Below are 15976 nucleotides of genomic sequence, written 5' to 3' on the forward strand. Positions count from 1 at the left end.
TGTCCGAGGTGCAGTGAGCCTAATCCCAAGGATGAACCCAACTGTGCATCGATAGAAGATGACTCCTCACCTTTCCCCATGAGAATCTTGGAGCACCACCCCAGTGTTATCAGCCTCACAGAGGATTATGTGTGGCACAGCGGCGATGTCATGAACGAGAACAAACTTTTTGTCAGTAATGAAGTGTTGGTCTTTAATGAACTTTTGCAGCCAAAACATAGGCATCTGCTTGAGCCGGGTGAAAAAGATCCAAGGTGGCAGCTTGAGTCGCACAAGGCAGACCTGAGGAGAGACTGCTATAGCCTGGGCAGGGAGGAAGCAGAAGTTAAGTTATCCGTCTCCTGGAGGAACAGAGCTACAGCCTGGCTGCCTGGTAAGTTCATCTATCTTTATGGCATGTTTGCAGCTAGAACCAAGGCGTTCCAGAGGGGCTGGTGAGTGTGGGTGCCTCTTATCTGTGCCCTCCAAAAGTTTGAAAGGCTCACCTGAGATGTTCGGTTGCTCCTGAAACTTGGGCACTCCTGGCAGACTTTTGAGCGTCTTTGTCTTCTCCATATCCTTAACGCCTGTTTCAGGCCGGTGAAGGTGTGCAGTTCAAATCCAGTATATGGAGTTGCTCCATCCTTTAATAGTCTGTCTTAAGCCCTGCAGGATTTCTACCAAAACAGGAATTAGCTTCCTGCTCACCGTGTGGAGGTGGTGAGAGGGGAGCAGAGGTGTATCAAGGGACTGCGGGCAAAATGTGCCCCTCAAGTAGCTCTGTGAACTATGGATTTAAGAAAGGCCGGCTTCCTACACATCCGTGTGCCTGGCTTTGCCTAAAGCTTTTCCTGTGGCTGTAGGACCAGCAAACCCTGGGGCGGACTCTGTGGCTTGTAACATTTGTGCTCGTGCTGCAGCATTTCTGTCTGTTGGGGTCCTGATGAGGTCTCTGTCCCCCTTCAAATCCCTGTTCACAATAAACTCTCATAAGCGTAACTGTTGTTTGCTTGAAAGTGGTTGATGGGCCCCAAAGCTCTTAAAGCCACACACACGTGCGTGTGCGCTTTGTTTCCGTAGCTGTTTTCCAAGCTAAAAACAGCTGCTGTGAGGATGCTGCATAGAAAGGGTCAAGGCCTCTGGGAAGGGAGCTCGCAACCCAGCCATTACTGGGTTCGGTTGTATTCCAGACTGGGTGTTTTGGTTTGCTTTCTGGGTATGAAAAAACCACTTTTTTGTTTCTCTTGTAACGGAAACTACGATGAAGTTGTTGGACTCTGCCGATTTTTTAGGACTGTTCTCTCACTGCTGAGCCGGCCGCTCTGCTTGAGGGCTGCGCAGCTTTTCTTCTCAGCCTGGCCCTTGTTTCACCCTTGCTCCTTCGTAGCTTTGCTGTCAGGCAGCAGCGTGTCTTCCTCTGATGTGGTTGTGTTAAGAGGTGTCTGCTCGTGAGCCGAGTCAGTTGGTTATAGCAGTGGTCAGGGAATTGGTTATTGCTTCACCCCCCCCTTGTGTATGGCCAGGAGTTAGTTTTCACTGGTTTTCCGACAGAGACTGTGTCTTTCTCTTCCCTGTGTTTAGGTCCACTGCAGTGGGCATCCGGGAACCAGCATGGCACTTGATCTTTCTGTCTGTGCAGATATGGTGGACTTCAGATGAACCAGCCTTAGATGGGCTAAACAACTTGTGGAAAAGTAATTTCTGAAACCAAGTTGAGCTCTCTAGCACCTGGCACTTTTTCCTGCCATTAAAATAAGTATGTGTATATGCTCTGCTCCATTCTTTGCTCAAGCAAGTCGGGTGCTGCCAGGGAAAACTTACAGGGATAAAGAGGGTTTAAACTAATAGATCTTTAGAGCTGCTGCTTCTTTTTCTTGCCCAGAACAAATTGCTTATCAGTGTTCACACCTTCTCATTTCACAGAGGAGAAAATTAATAGTAATAGCTATCTGTCAGAGGATTTAATGAGACTTCAGAAGTGACCTGAGAGCCCCTGTCAAAGAACACCGTACTGTTAAGGGAGCGATGCTGGTGGGGGGTAGCAGCGCGGGCCCTGGCGCTAGCACTGCATGCCGTCAGTCTTCGTGTTAGAACCGCGCTGCATTCAGCCTCAGAGCAGCTTTCTGACAGAGCCAGGAGAAACCAGAGGCATTTAGCTGTTGAGAGGTTGCTTGCCATGGATTCTTACTAGTAATGTATCTAGCAATTCCTCCTCCTCCACCTGCTAGCGGGAGTCAGACTGGTGCCTTGCATGGTTCCTGCAGTCCCTGCAAGCCGCTTAAGCTTTAAATATACAGATTGCTGTAACCTTTCTGGTTGCATTTGCTGGCTCAAAGCTTGTAGGCTGTGCTCAGAGCATACGGATTGTGCTTAAATTGTCACCTAGTGCTCTGGCTGTATCATGCTTAGTCCCAGCAGGCTCTGATGTATCCAGATTGCGTAGAAACCCATCTGCGTTCTCCCCACGAAGCCCCAAATGCGCGGACCAAGCTAAGAAGCATGTGTCCTTTCCTGTCCCGTGAGAAGCTTGGCTAAGAAGCCAGGAACATGTGTCCTCTTCTCCCCCAAGAGTATTCTAGAGCTTGTCCATGCCTGTGTGTATGTTTGCGTCTTCATGATGGATGATAGCTGAACTTGGGGGTGAACATGGGCTCAGGCCCGTGTGTGATTGGCAATGTAATACAATAACTGACTTTCCAGACTCCAGGCTAGAAAAGCATGCAGAGCGTTCCCGTTCCTGCTGCTCATTGCTATGGCAGCCGGTTCAGTTGAGAGATCCAGTACGGGCAGCTTACCGTGACTGAAGTGGCTGCAAAAGGCTGATAAGAATCCAGGATCTCCTTGATCCGATTCACCTGCAGTGCATCAGCCTCTCCTCCCGCAGCCTCTCCCATGGCGGGCGGCTCTTTGAAGCTCTGTTGCACCTTTGAGGAGGGAGTGTGGAATGAGGAGGCTGGGTCTCCCTAAACAAGCATTTTCTTGTTATCCTAAGGTACATATTTAACTGCCTTGCTTACAGAAGCCAACTTCTCTCCCCGCCCCCCCTTCCCGTGTGGAAATTTCTCAGCTCGCTGAATATTTTATTTTCTCTGTTCCACCAAGGCACTGGGCTTTCATCTCGGGCTGCAGAGCATTGCTGTCAGTGCATGAATCAACATATCTCTAGGCTGAAGAAATATCTCTGGTAGGGAATACACACAGTCTGTGGGGAACTCTGAGCTTCGAACCTGTAGTTCTCGGATACTCGATTTTCACACTCGCTAGGTGACCATGCTTTTGGTACTAGTGCTGTAGAAGACTCTTTGCAGGGAGATCTTACTAGGCTTCCGTTTTATCGGTGAGTGTTTCCTCAGTGTGGTGCAGGTGAGTGCTTTCATAATGCTTGTTTCACTCACGCGAGTCCGGACTGAGCGGTGGGGAACAGGTATGTTTCAAGCTGAATTTTGGAGGACTGCAGGGTGGTTGTTTTCCCCGGGTTTGCTTTTTTTTTTTTTTTTTTTTCCCTGACCTCTTGCTTGGCTGTGCTCTTTGCCTCAAAGGCTGCAGCAGCATCTTAAAAGCTTTGCCTGCAGGCACTTGGATCCGATGCCTTTTCCCTGTATTTGTTGATCTGACCTGTTGCAAGGGAAAGACCTCAGGGTGGTGCCCTTTTGCCACGGGCAAGCTGGCTGTGAAATGCCTGCTTTGAGGATCCCAGAACTTCCGCTGTGGCGAGGGGCCTGGTCCAAAGGAGAGCTTTTGAAAGGGTTTGGCTCTGGGGAGGCTGGTGCTGATGGAGCTGTTGCGGAGCAAAGCCGTTACCAGCCAAGAACAGGCACGGGCAGTGCAGACCGACTTGCGTCGGGACGAGAATGGTGATGAGGAGACTGTGCCAGGTGCTTGGTTAGGTGAATCGGGAGGGGGAAGGAGCTGAGAGAGCGGAGGTATGCAGGAGGTGCACCTCCGCAGGAGGTGCATGCGGGCAGAGTGGGAGGAAAGCGGCTACGCGGGCCCACCGCAGAGCGCACCCAGGAAGGTGCTATTGCTTTGGTAAGACGCTTCAGCCGCTGCTGGCGTCGTCGCTTCCTGTTTAGTGCTTCTCTCGCTTGGCCCCGGCTCGTCTCCTCAGCTTCTTTATGGACTTCTGAGCCTTTGTGTTACTGCTGGTGAAAATGTGATGTGAAGGCTGGGCCACTCTGGCAAGCACCGTGGTGGTTCCTCGGTGCTGCTGCCACCGGAGAGGACGGCGGTGGGGTTGGGACTAGATGGGGTGAGAGGGCGGCGGGAGGCCGGAGGCTTCCCTTACGGCTCTCCGGGCAGAAACGGCTCCGTGCTGGCGTGCTGCCGCCACGCGGTGCTCGGCGCGGCCTTGCGGAAAGGCGGCTGTCACCTGTGGGTGCTGTCCTTTCGGGACAGCCTCCCGGCAGTGGTGCCAGGCGCTCTCCTCTGTCATGTGGCGGGGTGCTTACTTCTTCCGTGCAACCCAAGAGATGAAGAATCCTTTTCTTGGTATTATGCTCTATATTTGACTTCCTCCCAGATGCCACTCCTGCCTGAAGGTGTCTGTCTAAAGGAAAGAGGAGGATGTTACTAATCTCTGTTTCTCTCGCAATAACTGATGTCACCCAGTGCAAGGCAAAAATCTGTAATCTCATCAGTTTCTATAAGAAAAAGGCAGAAACTAAATTTCAGAGCTCAGCAAGAACTGCTGGATTTCACTTGATTTGTGTTTTCTGGTTCTTTTCAAGTCTTACTCTGGCATGTTGCATTGCTGTCTCAGGATCATAAACAGATGTTGCAATTATTTATACCATGCACTTATTTAAAACCTCCCTTTCCCCGTAATTCAGTCTTTCTTTAAAGAAACAAACAAATGCATCTGCGAGCTGGGCTGTGGTTGCTGCCTCTTTCTTTCGCAGGGCTTCTGAATTCTTTACAGCAGCAGCGACAGAAGCCCGAAACAATGCAGACTTGCAATCGGCACTGTAACCAGTGTGGTCTGGCACCCTGCCCTCAGCGCGGAAGATTCCTGGGGAAAAAAGGCACTGTGACAGGAACAGGAACCAGACGGGAGCGCTAAGATGGAGCAGAAGTTCGCTCAGTCCTAGCAGATGGTTCACACTTAACTGCCTCGAGGCATCTTTATAATTAGAAAAGGAAAGGTGCTTTTGTTCTGATGTTGTGTTCTAAGAGACTTGTAACCCAGACCTTCACAGTCAGGTTCGGCTGTTTCCAAGCCGGTGGGTCTGAATCTGGGAAACAAGCTCATGTTGCTGTTCCTCTTCGTGTAAATGTCATTGGAATCCTTTCCCTGGCTGAGCAGAAGGGCAAATAACAAATGCAGAACTGCACAGCTCAGCACTTCTCCCTGTTTGAAGCTGTGTCGCTGTTTGAGTCTTTAAATAGTCAGAATAGAAATTCTGCTCTTTAAATCCGTGATTCTTTTGCTTTCCCTCTTCTGGTTCTTGATTTATTTTTGACTGGGGAGCCAGGGCACACAGATCCAGCTCGGCGCTTGCACGCGGCGTTGGGGAGTTGCCGCTCCGCTAGCAGCGCGGGTCCAAGGGCAGCCCGTTCTCATCGGGGCGAGCCTGGCAGCCGGGGCGGCAGGGGGGCCGGGGGAAGAAAAGAATTTGCTCTTCAATAATAATGCTTTTGTGTGTGTGCGAGAGAGTGTTTGCATAAAGTGTTTTCTGAAGTTTCCTTTGAGTTTTTCTGGCACTTCCAAAGGGGTTAGCAGCAGCGCAAGTGGCTCCCATCCAGCCCTGGAAGTACCTCCTGTGGCCTGTGCCGTTGTGCCGGTGGACACGGGCCCGTCGCTTGCTGCCCTGCTCTTTCCCCTCGCTGGGAAGTGTCTGTCCTCACCAGTGCCGCTGACGGCCCTAAGAAGGGGCATCTTTGTGGCAGCGATTCTGACTGAAACGGTGCCAGGAGAAACTCTGCCAGATGTTGGTTTGTTTTAAATGTCTTCCGTGATGCCTCTGAACGGGAGGAGCAAAGAGCAGAGGCCCCGGGAGCCTCCTGTTCCTGCCCCCTGCCTTTACCGCCTGCTCTGCCCTTGCAGGCCTTGGCTGCCTCTGTCCTGGGCCTCTCTCGGCACCCGTGAATCTCGCCCTGGATGTGCGGCCGCTCGCCTTCCCGCAGCGTCCTCGCTAGCCAGGGCACAGCGCAAGGCGGCGCAGGGTCCGGCCAGCCGCGCCTGAGCTGGCGCCTGCTGAGCCGCGGAGGTCGGCTCTCCCTCCTCCTCGCCTCCAAGCCCCAGCGTGGCTTCCTAGCTGTTCCCTCAAGCTGCACGAAAGCACGGAGCTGCTGCCATCTGCCACGGTGCCTGCAAGGTCAGCCCCGCTCCGGCCCGGTAAAGCTGGCGTGGGGACAACCTGGAGACGTTCCCCGGAGTGCCGGCCTCCGAGCTGTGTTCCTTGGCACTGCGGCGAGGAGGCTCGTTTGGTCAGACAGCGCGCTGGGCACGGCACTCAGCTCGTGGTGACGGTCCTCCAGAGCCCGTGGAGCGCTGGAGTGCGAAGGCAGAGGCTGGCGAGCCGGGCTGACCGCAGGCTGGCTTGGGGAAGCCTCTGGGCTCCGTCCCCCCGGCGCCTCCTTGTGCTCCGGACTCCGGGGATGCGCACGCAAAGGCTTGGGGCTGCCAGGGTGTTTCCCTCTGGCTCTGCCCACGTGAGAGCAGCGGTGCTGTTCCCCGGGAGCAGCCCCTGCAAGCCACGCGCCCATGTCTCGCACCCACGGCGTGTCCCAGCGCGGGCTGTGGAAGGCTTTCTGCGCAGGCAGTCCAGCTCGGAATAAGCGAGAGGAGGCAGCACGCGGGGGCCGAGCTTGCAGGGACCTGCCCTCATTTGCAGGGAGCGGAGCGCTGCACCTGACAGATTCCTCTGTTGTCTTCATTAAGCCAAAACCTCGGCCAGAAATGTGGCCGGGATCTTCCCGAGACAGGACAGCTGTCACTAGAACTGTGTGCTAAAATATATGGGTAGGTCAAATTTAGCTTATTAAATGGCATTTAGTCATGAAAACCTGAAAGACAAATGTGTCTCTGCTCCCTGTGAGGTTTTTTGTTGTTTTGTGGGCTCTTTTTTTTTTTTCCTGATGACTGTTTTGGCTATTGGAGGCACGTAGCCAGGCACCGGCAGGAGCAAGTCCCCCTTGACGCCAGCCGAGCGGAGGCCGTGTGTGCGCGTTCAGGTGCCCTCGCGTCCCTTCAAACAGCCCTGCCCCATGGCACTGTTCTGTTTCTGCGGTATGAAGGTTTCCCTGCTCTTTCCGCCCTGTTGCCGCTTCCCTTGCTGCAGCCGTCCGGCTGCGAGCTCGGGGGGCTCCACGGGGGCCTCTGGCTAAATTAACCGCGCTTCTGGGCCTGAGCTCTTATTTAGAGCGTGGGCGTTTGGGACTGTCACTCCGCAGCTCGGATCACAGGATCGAGTTAAGCTGTGCCCTGGGACTCGCTCGTCATCTGACTGTTAATAGCACCGGCCTTGGTTTTGCTGTACGCTTGCCATGCGAGCCCTCCTGCTCTTGCTAATAATAAGAGATGCTAATAATTCTTCGCCTTAGTCTGGCGCCTGTCTTCCGAGGAAGACGACTGACGAAATCTCCCAGCCGAGGTCTAGCAGTTTAGTAATATTGCTATGGCAAAGAGAAAACTCACTTGTAAGCGTTCTCTGATGGCACTTTTTTATATATAAAAAGGCAGCCCGTCTACTTTGCATTTCTTTTATGTTAAAGATGCCTATAAGCTAATTATAACAACAGCAGGTTTTTGCTGGAGGTCTTTTTGATGTGCAAATCTTTGTAGACTCTTCTCAGATACATAGTCTTAAGTGCTTGAATTTAAATAGACTTAAAATCATTTATGGCTATACATGTTAAGTAATCTTAAAAGCTATTTCACTTTTCCTTCTGTATCACTTGGCTCTCTTTGTAATTTCTCTAACTTGTCTGAAATTTCTTGAAAAAGTTGCCACACCAGTTATGTTTTTAAATATATTTAAATAATGATGCCCTCACACCCCCTGATCAAAAGCCTCGAGTTACAGCAAGATCGCAAACTTAAACTGGTCAACTTCAAATTTAGACAAACCGAGGCATGTGGAAAGATGAGTGATTTGCCTGAGGTCACGTGCTGAGCCAGTTGGTTCGGAAATAATAATTTAAAGGCTGAGTCCAAATGTCCTTCTGTGAGTATCGGCTACCACAGTTGTCAAGCGTGCATCGTCTCGGTGAGAAATGAGATGATGAAAACAGGTTGCTTAATACGGTCCCTCTAAAGGGAACGGTACCTGCACATCACACTTGCAAAGCTTTTGCCACTAAACAGTGTGCAAGATCTCCGTGTTTCTGACGTGCCAAGCTGGAGAAGGGCTTCTTCGTGGTGATGCTCGTCAGGGCCCCAGAGACCATGTGCCCTTCCTATGGCGTGTGCTGGCGTCGCGGCCGCCAGCGTCCGCCTCGGCAGCACCGCGCGCGCTTCTCGAAGGAAGCGTTTCTCCTGGTAACTCGATGCTTTTAATAAGTTTATGGCAGAATGCAGAATAAGCGCTGCTCGTCTTCACTCAGAGCAAAGGAACAGTTTTGATGGTGACTTTATTTGTCTGGCTTTGCTCTGAACCTGCAAATACAGTTTTTCACCTCAAATACTTGTTTCACTGAACTTCTGGTTCCCAAACAAATCTAATTCTGCTCAGTAGAGTAATCGTTTTGGAACAAATGCACTCTAATTACTTTAAAAAGAAAAAAAACCCTGAAAGCCTGGGACTTTTAACTTTCCTAAAGATGTTTGAGAACATCGTGGTGGGAAGGAAGAGGGAGAACTCGGCTTCTCCTCTTTAAAAATTGAACATGTGGTCACTATGGTGTTATCTATCTAGGATAGTGCTAAATCTTAAGCTTCTGATATTGTACCATTCTGGAAATTATCCCATATAAAACTGTCAGAGTATAGTTTGGAAAAGAGAGGTGTTACCTATGGCTTTTAGAAACTGTCATCTTTAAATCATGCTCTGCCAGTGTTTCTGCAGCATAAACTCGACCAAATCAGTAATCCGAATAAAATGCTTGCTTCCTTTCCCTAAAGAGGGTGCTGCGGAGGAGGGAGGAGGAGCGTTTCCGTGAGGCTCTGGAGACGGCAAGGACAAAACCTTGCGGAAAGGCAGCTATTGCTGCTGCTCTCGTCGGCGTTCTGCGGCACGGGGCCAAAGCGGGGCCAGCGGCACGTACTGTATTCGGTCTGTTTTTTGCTTCACCCAGTGGCTCAGGGATGTTATTTTTGCCCCCGGTGTCGCTCTCCTTCCGCGCTGTACGGTGAAAGCAAAGCGGGGGAGCCAAGGCAGGGCAGAAGGCCTGCGGCAGACGGGTGCCTGCAGGGCCGGTCCTCCTTGGGAAGCCCGGAGCGGCTCGGTAACAAGGCGAATGCTTTTGCTTTAATAGAACTTGCTGATGCAAAACTCGAGCTATAGGAGTCCAAGTGTCTGAGTGTTACCTGCAGGCTTCCGTTTGCCTGGAAGTCTCAGGGCACTGGAGCGAGAGCACAGCCCAACCTGTATGTCCTGAATTCCGCGGAAATATCACTGACTAAAACTTTCAGTGATGTCGTCCCAAGTCTTGAAAAAATTGGGGAATTTTGAGAGTCTCAGTGAGGGCTGGGCTTCTGCAAAGTTTATTTGGCTTTTGCACATATACTAAATAAAGCAGTGTTTTATTTATAAATAAATACATTGGTATTTACAAATCTTTTGAGGAGAAAAATACAGATTTAGCCTTTACCAGGACCTTTGTGGGGACTGTCCAGCGTGGGATGTGTTTTTGCAGTCTTGAAGGATTCAAAAAGAGGCCACAGACTTTGCATAGATTTTTCCAAACAAGTTCAGCATTAATCTGCCATTCAGCATTTTAGAGTTAAGAAAAAAAATGTTGTCAGCATTTTAAACTGAAGATATCAGAGGAATGCTAATGCTATGGATAAATATTGTGAGAGTATAATGTCCTGCTTTTTGCTCATCCCCCTCAGCCTTTAAAAATAGGCCTATTTCCGTGAGGACAATCCATCGGGACTTGTTGTTTTCTCTCTTGCCTTGGGATTGGGATTTTACATCTTCTGCCTCAAAAGGGTTAATCCGCAGTGAGCCTGCCCTAGCCAAAGGGGTGTTGCTTTTTGCCAGGGGAGCAGGCACGTGGGGGGATTAAGTAATTGCCTAAATCCGTGTCGGCAAGGGATGCTTTGCCTCTGGGGCAGTCGGCTTCCGCTTGCTGGGGCGGCCTGTGGCCTCGTGCCCGGCGAGCGCGCGCCCTGCGAGAGCACGTGCCGCCGCGGGAGCTCCGGCTGCGCCAGCCACCTCCGCTGCCCGGCGGTCCCGGGCCGCCCGCGGACCCCACGAGGAGCCGGACCCCACGAGGAGCCGGACCCCACGAGGAGCCGGACCCCGCCAGGCCTTGTGTAACGCAGCGGGCTCGCGCAGGCCACGGGGCGGCCTGATGCCGGTCTCCTTCCTCGGAGGAGAAGCATCCAAAAAGCCGCGGGGGTGGCAGCCCTTGGGGAAGGGCGCAAAGGTGCCCGGGAAGCTCAGCCCCGTGGTTTCGTTCCCGGCAGGGCCTCTCCTCCCAAACATCGCTGCCCTCCGCTCCTCCGGCTCGCGGGACGGCGAGTCTGAGCAGCCCCCTGGGACTCCCAGGCTCTTTCCCTGTTTCCACTTGCAGTCGTCTAGCACAAAAGACTGTTTTGTGCAGCGGTTGCGGAATAAAGGCCTGGGTCACTCGCTGGATGGATTCAATGTGCCCTATTGACAAAGGCCAGGATGTTTTCCCTTGTTTTGGTCGCGGCACAAGCCCATTTGGTGTATTAATAGCTTGCCCATCGTTCTCCAAAGTAGAAGCAGTAAATGCCCCACGGGAAATAACACTCATTTATCAATAAATGGCCTTTTTGTTTGTACGCATATGTATGTCAAACTTGATTACGTTGAACATAATCTTTTATAATGGAACCTGGATTTGCCAGAGCTGTTCCTTTATTATCAGCGTTTTATAGTTTCTCTTTTGATGCTGCACGTTCTCTTTCAGGGAGGTACTTACTGGTGACCAGTGGTGTAACCGCTCCTCAAGAAAAATGATTGTCCTAGGAGAAGAAAGCTAGGGAGGTGCTGTTTGCTTAGGTTAAGGAACCAGTGACAGGGGTAGAAACCATTTCTGGTTGAGCCACAAAAGCCAAGAGCCCCATTATGACTGACAAGATTAGGTCGGTATCAGTTCCAAGAAATAACACTTTCATTTTTATTGTTTGTTCTCATAATCAAAACCAAACAGTGTAGACTGTCATCTGATTTAAAAAAAAAAAAAAAATTAATGGTTTGTGTTCCTGAAATGCAGTGTTGGAGACTGAAGCATGCATGTTGGGATTATTTTTAATGAGCAGATTTAAGAGAAAAGGAATAGAGAGCGAAGTGAAAAACCTAATGGGCAAACTGCTTGTTAGGCATGGTTTTGGTAAAGCAACCTAGTAAAGGCTGAGTCTAAAACTCATGATCTTAAACTTCTGTTATTCTATGATAAATGTCTGTGCATATCCATGAAGAGGAGGAGGCCTCTGTGGAGAAAGAGGTTTGTGCTCATTTCAAAACAAAAAAGAAAACGTGAGGAAGGGTGAGACCCCCTCAGCGAGCGAGTGCAGGTTGCCCGCGGAAGCAGTGCTGTGTTCCAGGCAGCCGTGCTCCTTACCGGGCAGCCGTGCTCCTCGTGCCTGTCCTGATGAACTGTGGCCAGGCAGCTTATTTAAATGCCTGAGCAGATAGAACTGGGCTTGAGGAAACTGGAGCATTTTGGCTGTATCTTGTCCGCAGCTTTGCAAATCTCTGCCAGGAAGAGTTGGGTGTGTGTTTCATGGTATGTGCAAACGTAAATAATATCCAGAAAGACTATGGTACATAGTGGAGTTGGAAAAACCCTTGTGGAACTGCGCACTTAGTCTCCTGCCACTGTTTTCCTCTCATTTGTTTCCTCTGACATCTTGCTTGGCCTCTTGCTGCGTATAAGGGTGGCTGTTAAGCGCAGACTTGAGCCGCTTGTTTGAGTGGTTGCCCTGCACCCGGATCCATTCCTGCTAGGAGGCTAGCTAGCATCCAGAGCAGTTCGGGCTTTCTAGCAAGCCCTTCGTGGGGGGTGGTTACGAGACTTTGTCCCTGCTGTGGATCAGCAGGAGAGGGAGGAATTAAGATGTATGTTAAAGATGCTAAGCATACGTTCTGTGGTTCGCTTCCTCCCTGGCGCTGGGTCTCAAAGGAGCTGAGGTTTTCCTGATGCTGTGCTTAACTTTTCTTGACCAAGAATCATCTGCAAAAACACTCACAAGTCGGAGAGCTCCCTGCCGCTTTTATCCTGTCATAGAAAGCCCAGGATAGCCCAAGGCTATGGGAATGGGGAGAGTAGTGGGTTCTGCTCTCCAGACAGGGCTCCGGGACTTGGCAAGAAGATCTGCCTCTTGGGGAGGCTGCTTGTTTCCAAGAAGCCAGTGAGCAAATCGGCAGTAGGTGGCTGTGAGTTAGCGCCCAGCATTTCGTGGAGCAGCGCGGCGCTCGCTCCCGCCTTGCCTCCGTGGGGGCAGCCGCTTTGCTGAGGAGGTTGGCTGGCGGCTGGCTCCTCAGGCCGCGAAGGGTACGCTGAGCTCGGAGACGCTGGAGACAAGCAGAGACGGAGCACGCCGAGTCACCAGTGGTGCAGAGTTGTGGTGAGATGGCAGGGAACAAGAGAATGTTTTTTGGTTTTGTCCAGTTCTCATATCTTAGTAGGCTTTTTGTGGTGTCTTGTGCTTCTTCAAAACTAGGGTGCAAAGCCTAGTGTTTGGAGGGTTTTTTTTGCTTGGACTCAGAATTAGACAGGAGTCTATGGAGATTCAGGTGCCAGCATGGCTCGTCAGTCCCTTGTAACCACAGTTTCCTGTCACTGGCATCAAGCAGCCACTGCCAACCGCTGCTGCCTCTTTCTGTCTTCTCCCCACCTTTACAGGCTGGCGTGGAGCTCCTCTGCCCATGTGAGACAGTGCCGGTGTTGCACCTCTCCTGCCCTGCTTCCCGCCCTGCGCCTCACCATCTCCTGCAGCAGTGCTTCTGGGTGCGGAGGACGCACAGCAAAATCCCTCCTGGAAACGCTGACTGGAAGGTGTGCCAGTCCCCTCTTCTGCCAGGTCCTTTCCTTGGACAGCTCACGTGGGCTGGGTGACCAGCTGGGAGTTGCGTGAAGTGATGGGCTCTCTCCCTCCTCTTAACGCTGAGGAGCCCTTTGCTGTCTTAAAGTAAGAACAGCTCGGTCATGTTCCCAGTGCCTTCATCACAGAAACCGCTGTGAACTGCCTTGTCTGCAGACTCGGAGAAGACGCCAAGGCCTTAAGAGACCAGTTTAAACTGCTGGTGGGCCCCAGAGACATCTCCGTTTGGGTAAGAGTATCTGTGTGAAAACCAGCACTGCTGCTGTGGAGTTTAAATGGAGAACTTTGGCCTTTCTGGCCAGGAACCCAGCATCTTCTGGTCAGCGCTGATGTCAGTGCTGGGAATGGCACTGCAAATCCAAAATCAAGCCCAAATCAGCTTCGCCACCTGACTAGCAAGGAGCGAGGCGTACCACATACCAGATCTCGCTGCTGAATAGAGTAGGGTCTGCAAAGCATCTTACTTCATCTGCTGTGGCAGAGGGGCTGGTCATCCAGCACAGGAAGAGTTAAGCGCTGTTGTTGGAAGGGCACGTTCTCTACCAGCTCCAACGGGGTGATGCTTCATGTGGGCAGCAGGGCTTTGCACTTCTCCGCCCCCTTTTTCTCTCGCCATCCCGTGTCACACCCTCATGTTCTGTGCTTCCAGTGCTGGAGTCTTTCAGCACCCGCCTATCAATTCGGCATTATTAAAATAAAAGGGTTACTGTTCCTGCTATGCTAATATGGCAAATGCTTGCTCTGCAAGTAGCTGCTTTCTTCCTGACCTCTGGGAAATGCCTGTTCATAGCAGAAAGTGGAAAATCACTGCATGTTAATGACTTGCTGGAACTGTTTGCTTCTAAGGAACAGTGTGCCTAATGCTCACACCTCTTCAGACACCCCATGTTTACCAGCAGAAGCGGGGCTGACCCTCGGGAGCAGTGACAGCTGCTTGCCTTGCCGGAGAGGGACATTATCTGGAAGGCTGCCAGCCTTTAGTTGTTATTAATACGGCGCCTGAGTGCTGTTGAGCAGCAGCGATGATAATAATAGCTCATCAATGGGATAGGAATGACTCACTGGCTGCAGGCACCTTCAAAGGTGACCTCGGATCCTCTGGATGATGACCTGTTGTGAGAATATGCCGTACCTGTCCTCCAGAATACCAGCTCTGCCCTACAGATAGAGGAGAAAGCAAGATGTCAATTTGCAGCATTAGGTTCGGTTGGTGAGCGTCTTGGTGGACCAAACTGAGTTTGGACAGTGTGGGCAACAGATGGGGCACAGCTGGTATTTGGCTGTGTGGAACCCTCTTAATAAGTTTGTACAGTATGTCGCTTTCTTTAGAACCTCCCATTTAAAATGGACTCTTAACTTAAAATGGACTCGTGTAATCTGAAGGTAACAGTGGTGTGTGTATATATATAGAATTAGCAGAAATTGCTTTTGTCTTTTCAGTAAGTACATTAGAAATGTTGTGAAGAGACACGTGCAACAAGGGAGTCTGTGTCCTGGCATCACTTTGTGGGAAATATCAACTTTGGAAAGCTGTGTGGACATGTTTCAGCCACTCTGCAGTGGATCCAGTACTCAAGACCTAATCTTACTGAGGATAATATCCTGGTATGCAGAAGAAGGATCCTAGATTTAAAACTACTTGAATGCTTTTGGTATGACTAGATAGGAAGAAGCTACAAAAATATGCAGAAGTCTGTGGTTTGTCTCCCAGGCCCTGCGAAGGAGACAACTTGCTTCTGTTTGCACTGATAACTTTTATTTATTTATTTATTAGGAAGCGGGAATAGGACTTATTACCATCAGAGCAATCTGTGAAACTAGGTGCTTGCTGTGTCACTTCTCTGTTGGTGCATTTCTAGTGGGCCAGTATAGTTGTGCTTAAAACTTTTTGTGGCTCTCACCCTTTCAGGAAGGATTTTTATGGTTGTGTGTGTCTTTTTTTGTTGTTTGTTTGTTTGTTTTTAGCTGGGACAGAGATATCTCCATCAGTCTATCACAATTAATTTATGAATACCTGTCGCCACCTGATGGGTTGCATGTGCTGTCTGGGAAGTGTGACTACCTGCCTCGCTAGCACTTTGCCTCCTGAAGCGTAGCGCAGCTGCTAACCAGATAGCCCCGAATGGAAAAAGTGACAAGACCAAGAGGAAACCAGAATGGAAGCCAGCCCAGAATTGTCTCTGCTCTTTGCAAGGAATCCTTCCTTTAGAAAATTAGCTTAACCCCTAGCATTGGTTGAAAAGGAAATGGTGAATGAACGTGCCTCCTGTACGGAGACCATACCGGAGGACAGGAGGTCTGGGTCCCGCCTGACCGTGCATGCACATAAATCCCGCTTGCCCATTTCCTGGTTTGTCAGCGTATTTTGCACACACCAAACCCTGCTGTTCCAGACCTGGGCTCTGCATCCGGCTCTGCCTGTGTGCCTCCGCTCTGCGCTGCAGAATCCCCTACTGCTAAGGCAGCGACTACAAGAAATGTCGAGAAGTTACTCTAGGTGGTCTGCAGTGAATAAGGGCTGGTGAATGCCTTTCGCGGGATCACATAGCAAACAGCTGTAATGCCCTTCAGCAGCTCTGCCATGATGGGATTCACCTGGAGGTTTTAAAAAAACTCTAGCGCACCTGCACCGAGTGAGCTGATGGGGGTTGTTTGGAAATAGGCATTTTGTCCAGCTGCCTTCATCTGCCACAGGGAAATACTTGCAAGTCCCCAGAAAAAGAAGTGTAGCCTTTGAGGCAGGGTGAGTAACTTATGGGGCACTGGTGACTGTCAGAGAGCAGTGTGTGGGTGTAACTCATGTGCACACCCTTTTAC

At 50.8% G+C, this 15976-nt stretch overlaps 1 protein-coding gene across 1 annotated transcript in view; it reads left to right on the forward strand.

Moving 5' to 3' along the window:
• The first annotated feature begins 301 nt into the window (after positions 1 to 301).
• The window catches only part of STARD8 (StAR related lipid transfer domain containing 8), a 108464-nt gene continuing 92789 nt past the window's right edge, over positions 302 to 15976 (forward strand). The window contains exon 1 of the mRNA XM_067304520.1: positions 302 to 373. The gene's annotated coding sequence lies outside the window, so the exon portion shown is untranslated. The remainder of the gene's footprint in view (positions 374 to 15976) is intronic.

The sequence above is a fragment of the Apteryx mantelli genome, chromosome 13 (assembly GCF_036417845.1).
Source record: "Apteryx mantelli isolate bAptMan1 chromosome 13, bAptMan1.hap1, whole genome shotgun sequence".
NCBI classification, from domain to species: domain Eukaryota; kingdom Metazoa; phylum Chordata; class Aves; order Apterygiformes; family Apterygidae; genus Apteryx; species Apteryx mantelli.